Source organism: Limulus polyphemus, unplaced genomic scaffold, assembly GCF_000517525.1.
Source record: "Limulus polyphemus unplaced genomic scaffold, Limulus_polyphemus-2.1.2 Scaffold352, whole genome shotgun sequence".
Classification (NCBI taxonomy): Eukaryota; Metazoa; Arthropoda; class Merostomata; order Xiphosura; family Limulidae; genus Limulus; species Limulus polyphemus.
In genome coordinates, this window is record NW_013665962.1 from 341,136 (window position 1) to 349,056 (window position 7,921).

General features: G+C 35.0%; 1 protein-coding gene and 1 long non-coding RNA gene across 3 annotated transcripts in view; both read right to left on the reverse strand.

Moving 5' to 3' along the window:
- The window catches only part of LOC111085367, a 13,471-nt gene extending 8,475 nt beyond the window's left edge, over positions 1–4,996 (reverse strand). The window contains exon 1 of the long non-coding RNA XR_002610216.1: positions 4,820–4,996. This is a non-coding gene — a long non-coding RNA (uncharacterized LOC111085367). The remainder of the gene's footprint in view (positions 1–4,819) is intronic.
- The window catches only part of LOC106457619 (ephrin-B1-like), a 401,982-nt gene that overhangs the window by 250,510 nt on the left and 143,551 nt on the right, over positions 1–7,921 (reverse strand). The window lies entirely within an intron of this gene.

Below are 7,921 nucleotides of genomic sequence, written 5' to 3' on the forward strand. Positions count from 1 at the left end.
TTATTAAACACAGAGTAATGTTACTGGAGTTATTAAACACAGAGTAATGTTACTGGAGTTATTAAACACAGAGTAATGTTACTGGAGTTATTAAACACAGAGTAATGTTACTGGAGTTATTAAACACAGAGTAATGTTACTGGAGTTATTAAACACAGAGTAATGTTACTGGAGTTATTAAACACAGAGTAATGTTACTGGAGTTATTAAACACAAAGTAATGTTACTGGAAAAATACCCGTCATCTGCTTGTTCAAGTGACGAGTTGAAATCATAATGTTTGTTTGTTGGTAGTTATGATACAAAGCTACACAATGGGCTATCTGTGCTCAGCCCACCACGGGTGTCGAAACCCGGTTTTTAGCGTAGTAAATGCAGACATACCGCTGTCCAACTGGGGAATATGATGTTTGACTATTGAACAATGTCTAAAGTGCGCATCAAATATGTGTTTAGCATGATTGTACTGTCATATTAATTACCGGACAGTCAAAGTTTAAATATTGACTTAAACATTTAAGAAAATGTATTTTTTTTTACATTAAGACGAGCAGTTTGTTTGTTGCTAAGCGCAAAAGCTACACAATTGGTTATCTGTGCTGTATCCACCACGAGCATCAAAATCCCGTTTTTAAGCGGTGTGATCCCTCGTATTTACTATTGAGCCACTGAGGGGCTAAGACGAACAACACTGTCCCGTCAATCAAATATATCACTTCTCGATAACGTATTAAAACTTTATTATATCTAAACTACCAAAAAATATGCCAGTCATGATCTAAATCTTGAATTTATGAAAAGTGACTCAGCACATTCTCTACCTTACGACAGATGACATAAACCCTTTAATCAAAAACAAAATAAAAACATTCACAACAATTTCTTAAAACTATATATTTAATTATCCAAATTGTAATGAAATATAACGTGATTAAAGTAAGTTCTAAACCTCCAAATATGCTACTGAAAGCAGAACACGTTTGACAAGTAAGTCTAAGTTGATAGTTATTTGTTAAGATTTTTTGATAGAATACTCGAGAAACATCTGAAGAATCGTATCAGGGCAGTGTTCAAGAATCACGTCCTGTAACTCCAAGAGGTACATAAAAAAAAAACCTCTTCAGGAATTCATATTACGTAACAACACAATATATTGTATTCCACGCGAACAAACTTATGCGTTTTGAAACAACAACAAAAAAAATGGAGATTTGATGCAGACGGACGCTTTTCTACATTCGATTCTTTATAGTTTAACACTAGCATAGCTTGTTAGAGAAAGAAACAGCTTAGGAAAAGTGCTTAAAAATCCAAGCTTTGAAGTTACCCATATTTGGTTATATTGCTAATAGAAAAGCAGTAATAAAAGTTTGAATGATTAAGGGTCCAGCAGCAGCCCAGCACACGTTTACTAGTTCATAGCCTCCCTCCCTCCGGTTCAAATTCCAACCATTCCTTTCTCACAACTGCCCTTGACAACATAACACTTTAAGACGGCAGCCAATAGGTCGTGTAATTATTAAGCAATAACTAGATGGTTAACGGCTATTCATCAACTTAATTTTGCATCAATATGTTACTAAGTAATTTTGTCGCCGCGTGGTGGAAAATTGTGATACTAAGTCTTGAGAACAGACTCAAGCAGGGAATCAATGCATATGGTTCTTCTGAATAAGACCAATTAAACATTTTAGTGATATTTCTTATCGAAATTTAACGATGTTTGCCAACCCAAAACTTAATATAAAAAGTCAAGTGATTATTAGTTTCACGTTTTTAAGGGTGTGAATGAATGTGTTTAGCGTTGTATTCAGTGAATATTTGCAGATAAGAGACGGGATAGCTGTACTTTTGTCACAAGTTTGACCATCAGATTTTAAACACACATATAAGTATAATATATGCAGGCCTAACAAAATGGTGAACTAGGTACTTCCGTGAAATACCGAATTAAAAAATAATATACACCAAATACTTTTATAAAGCATCCACTCCAAAGCAAGTTATATGGAATTGTACGGCGTATAGTTAGTTATACACCCAAAAAACATTCATAAAATAACACTTATAAATATGTAGTTACTTGGCGTACCTAGTGATTCTTGTATTTACGAGAGCAACATTTAATGTAATTTTCCTATAACACGTGCGTCATAATTGTTTCATTAACTTGATCGCGAGAGTGTAATCGACTTCTTTCATCACTGAAGCTGACACAGAAATGACAAAGCGCACTCACACGGAATTTCCAGTGAATACGTTTAAGTACGAGGGTTAAAGTCACTCCGTTGAACGAACAAGTAATAATCTCGTTACCAACGACCACCACACAATGTATCATAAAGATATTCAACAGAAACTAAATACAATGCGAAATCATATTATTGAATCATTTATTTGAGATTTTGCCTGATTTGAATTTGAGGGAGGAGGACAGAAATCATTAAACAAAAACCATTACGCTCAAGAAATTTCAAAGGTGTAAACCAAGCCTCAATGGTATTCTAGAATTACTTTTATGTGAAACACACTGTCTACGAATAAGAAAATATATATACCCAATCAAGCGGAAATGATATTTTGTTAAATAAACAAACATGAAACAACGGGTACAAGATTACCAGTAACATTTAGTGAGTCTGCCCTTTGCAATGTTTAAGGTAGAAACATAGTTACAAATTGTATTTACAAGATATGAAATGTGAGCTTTTGATATTGTACACTACTTCTGGTGTAATTTGTTTGTTTGGAACTCTTTCGCAGGAAACGATCAAGGATGGATCACACACATGCTTGATAGAGTTAGTATCCAACGACTGGCCTGGAACTGGAGAGTGGTAACTTTCAAGCCATGGTTTTGTGACACGGGCTAAATGAGCAGGGGCCCAATCTTTCATGAAAATACTATCTTGTGTGGTAAGACAGATAGAAAGCATTGCTCGAGGATTGTTAAGTATCGGGCATCATTGAAGGTCCCTGCATGCCACCAGCTGTGATTGTCCGCCTGCTCAAATGGCGCCCTATACCATACAAAAATACTGCCATGAAGATGGTGCAGATTGAAGAATTTTGGCATATCAAATCAAAGGGGTGTGAAATCGTCTGTAATGTCCACTGTTGTCCACGTCCGATATTGTCTAGAGTAAGGAAGGGCTCCTATCTAGCTACTCTCCCATTGTAGCACATGCTACAAAGATAACTTCAGGTATTAATGGGCCATACTTGCGTCTGTCCTGCAACAGTATTGGCCGTTTGACGTGGATCATTTTCCACACGTCTTCTCACAGCGTTTGTAGTCCGTTATGTTGGATTTGGACGATCGGACTGTGTAACTGTTCATTTACTGTTTCTCAACATTACCATATTAACCGCGAACATGGATTATAAGTTACCTGGCGATTTCTCGTTGACTTATCTTCTCGTTCAATGCACTCTCGTGAAAATGCATTTAATTACCGGGATTATTTTATTTGTCGCATTGTTAGTTGAATTTTCTAGTCTTTATTGAAATACAAGTCTTTATACGTGGATTATTTGCATATGACGTTATGAAGATGGTCAATTTACATTCTCAGAAGTGTCTATTTACTTATTGGTAAGCTGTGTTTTAGAAAATTTCCAAGTCTGAGTTTATTACAGCTTCTCAGCAACACTGTAAAGCAAAAATATTGAATGAGTGTAAGTGGTTAAAATGTAAAAGCGATACAAAATTCCCTAGAGAAGACTCGCGTAACCTAAATCACAAATATTTTTGTCGTGGGGTATTTAACCGGCAGGAAATCTTCTGTTGGAAAGTTTAAAAACCAGCAGAATATTGTAGCTCTTGGTAACTTAGTTTATATTGTTGTTGTTTGTTTCTAAACACAAAGCTACACAAAGGGCTATCTGTGCTCTGCCCACCACGGGTATCGAAACCCGGTTTCTAGCAGTATAAGTCCGCAGACATACTGTTGTGCCACTCGGAGCTTTTGCTTATGTTAAAGCCCCCCAGGGGCACAGCGGCATGTCTGTGGACTTACAATGCTAGAAACCGGGTTTCGATACTCGTGGTGGGCAGAGCACAGATAGCCCATTGTGTAGCTTTGTGCTTAACTTCAAACAACAACAACTTATGTTAATTGTAGACCTGAAAAGATAAAACGCATGCGAAACATACAAAACTAAATAAACTGGAAAAAGAAAAATGACAGTTTATTGTTGTCATTGAATAGAACGATTAATTATAAGAATCTTAATGAAAGCAGATTTGGTTAGAATGATCAATCTTTTAACTGAATTTACGTGTGATCAGAGTTTTAGCCTCTTAGTGGCTCAAAGGTAAACTTAAGACTTTACAAGCTAAAAATTGGGTTTCTATATCTTTGGTGAGCACAGTGCAGATAGCCAAACGAGTAGTTTTTTTGCTTTAAAAATAGTTTTGTATCGATGACGTTCATAAAACTACGTTTACTGATTTATAAAGAATCAGCAAAAAATGTAACTCTTTTGTTTGTTCTTAAGAACAAAGCTATATAATAGACTATCTGTGCTTGTGCCACTGCGGATATCAAAACCAGACTTGTAATGTTATAAGCTATCTTACCGCCGAGCTACCGGAGGGTGTTAACTATATATCAATTATTTTTAATCATCACTAAGAAAATTTAAATAATAATAATAAAAAAAAAACTTAAAAGATATATCAAGAAACATTTCGACTCCATTCTAAAACTAAATAATTCCTATAATTTGTTATAAATTATCTTAAAGATATTTTAAATTAAAGTATCCCTTACTATTTATTCCTTCTTATACTGTTTTCAATTGTAATGTTTCATACCTGTTTAAAATGGCGAATCGTTTTGTTAGACATTATAATCGACCACCACTGATAATTTGCTTCAAAATTTATCCAAGAATCAGATTTCTGTTCAAGTTTGTTATAATACTGAAGGATTAGTACAAACTCCTGTTCAGCTATACCACAAGAGGTAGAACACAGAAAACAACTTAGTGAAGGAACTGTCCACTTCTAAGGGTTTCCGGTGAGATTGCTCTATAATAACTGTGGGCCTAAATTACAGAACGCTTATATAAAGCCCTTTTCTTGTCTTTTTTCTTGAATCAAATCTTTTTGCTTAGCCGCTTCTTCAAAAAGGACCTAAGACACTTGAAAGTAAAGAAATATTCTTGTTTCCTCCTTGTTCTTGTTTAGTGCTCATAGTCTTTAACTTCATTCTGTTAGCATCAAGTAATATCTTAGATTGATTGTTAATGTCTTAATTGTTGTAATGCATGTCCAATAGTTTTTCTTTTATTTTTTTGTCTGATTAGTAAACTGTCTCATTTTTATATAAGAGGTTTATAGCATTCTAAATTAATCACGAAAAATCACAACATCAAATTTTCCATGAGAACAATAACTTTATTTTCATAATGTTAAAAAACCCGTTCTAAATGTTTCGGTGGACAACATGGTCCACCATCTTTATGAGACGAAGAAGAACACGAGGTTCGTTTATGGCTTGATGCACTAGAGTAAATATACGTGTACAATTAGCATATTGTACAGTGGTGCCATTTACAAAATAGAATTCCACAAATTCACTTCCGTGGCACCTGAACCTAAATATTTTCAAAATCATCATTTTGTTTTTCACAATTTCTAATGACTCTCTTATATTTAATTCGTTTTTTTTTATTCACCTGTTTAATTTCACATTATCCCAATCAATTATATGTAAAGAGTTCGCCACATGTTCAGCCAAGGTCTAATCATTCGTTTTTAATTTATCAACTACAATTTTATATTTTCTTATTCTTATTTTCAAATTATAATATATAAACGAGCCTCATGTCTTCTTTTTTATACCCCCCCCGCAGTGGATGAGTGGTAAGTCCGAAGGCGTATAACGCTAAAAACCGAGTTTCAATACCCGTAGTGGCCACAGCACAGATAATCCATTGTGTAGCTTTGCGCTTAACAATAAACAAACTTACTTTGTCTTCTGAAGATGATGGATCATGCTGTTCACCAAAAAATGTAGAGCGTGTTTTTCTTTTAACATTATACAAATAACGCTAATGTGCACATGGGAACGATGATGTCGTGATTTTTATTAAAAGTATGCACAAGTGCTGTCAGTCTGATGCATTTAGTGGTACTCTAGTTGAACGATTTATGAACACTAAAGCAGTGGCGCCACTGAAAATATGCTCAGCATCCATATATTTCATTACATGCAAATTCCCGTTCTTTCTACAGTGCAATGGCAAAATTTTTGACTTATGGCTTTAAAAATAAAGCGCAGCCTTTTCTGAAGTGAAATATTCATACAGCAAGATCGTTAAACGATGTAGAGCCAAATAACAGAGCATTTCTAAACTTCCAGTTTATAGGACGGAAAAGAATCCCAAAATTACACCCAACCAATTCGGTGCAATGCTATAATTACGAAAGTGATCCCTCCGATCCAAAAATCCATTGCTTTTTAAGCTGGTAATGTTAACAATATCAAAATCAAAGCTTTGAAATTGACGCCAACTCACAAAATTGCATAAGCTTCTATCCAAAACTGAAAATCCAGGTTTTTGGTTTTTTTTCATATCATGTCAGTCCCTTTTGGACATCGAAATGTTGCTGAAATGGCCGAGTGTAATCATAGTTAACTTCATGATATGAAGAAAAATACTGAAAAGACAGATACTTAGGTTAATCATATTTTATAAGAACATATTCCAGGTCCTGTGCTGTTCTGGTAATTATTTCCTCCATGTTTGAAACAATTCTAACAAATTTGTTTGAAGGATTCCGATGTCAGTCTTCACTACATACTTTACTGTAGGCTTCCGTGATCACGTTTAAATTGATAAAAGGCCATTGGAATTGCATGCTTATTTTATGTAATGTTATATATCTAGTGAAAAACCACAGAAAACGGAACAAACTGTCAGAAGTCTGATATTGGAGAACTAGTTCCGATACATTCGTGCGTCCTCTTCAATCTCACGTTGTCTTCTGGCAGGAAAAAACTGGTCAACAAACGCCTACGTAACCCCTGATCTAGGAATTTCCCTAAGGACACAGGAGGTCAGGAAGTTATTAAGTTTAAAGTGACCTTGGGAGGTGTTGAAATTAGGCAGGATTTTGATTAAACAACTTTCGACAATTTTTTTTTTATGTATTTATATTCTTGTTGATTTCCAATCAATTTGATGGCCAGAATCTCTCATATGAAGAAAAATGGCATTGTTTTGGTTTCCATATTATATGTCTTTTTTTTTTATGTGGATGATATATTTTTTGTGTGGCCAAACAAAGTGATTTTGTTTGGTGTTTTCAACAACCTTAATAAACTTCACTCAACTATCAAATTTAAAGTTGAATGGGAAAAGGATGACCAACTTCCTTTCTTAGATGTTTTGATAACCAGAATGTCATTTTTCTTTATATGAGAGATTCTGGCCATCAATTTAATTGGAAATCAAAAATAATTTTATACAAAACCGGTAACTACATAAAAAAGAAGAAGAATGGTCGAAAGTTGTTTAATCAAAATCCTGCCTAATTTCAACACCTTCCAAGGTCACTTTAAACTTAATAATTTCCTGACCCTCCTGTGTCCTTAAGGAAATTCCTAGATCAGGTGTTAATAGGCGTTTGTTGACCAGTTTTTTCCTGCCAGAAGACAACATGAGACTGAAGAGGACGCACGAATGTATCGAAACTAGTTTCTCCAATATCAAACTTCTGAAAGTTTGTTCCGTTTACTGTGGTTTTTCATTAATTCCTGGCCCGGCATGGCCAGGTGGTTAGGGAGCTCGACTTGCAATCAGCGGGTCGCGGGTTCGAATCCCAGTCCCACCAAAAACATGCTCGCCCTTTCAGCCGTGGGGGCGTTATAATGTGACGGTCAATCCCACTATTAGTTGGTAAAAGAGT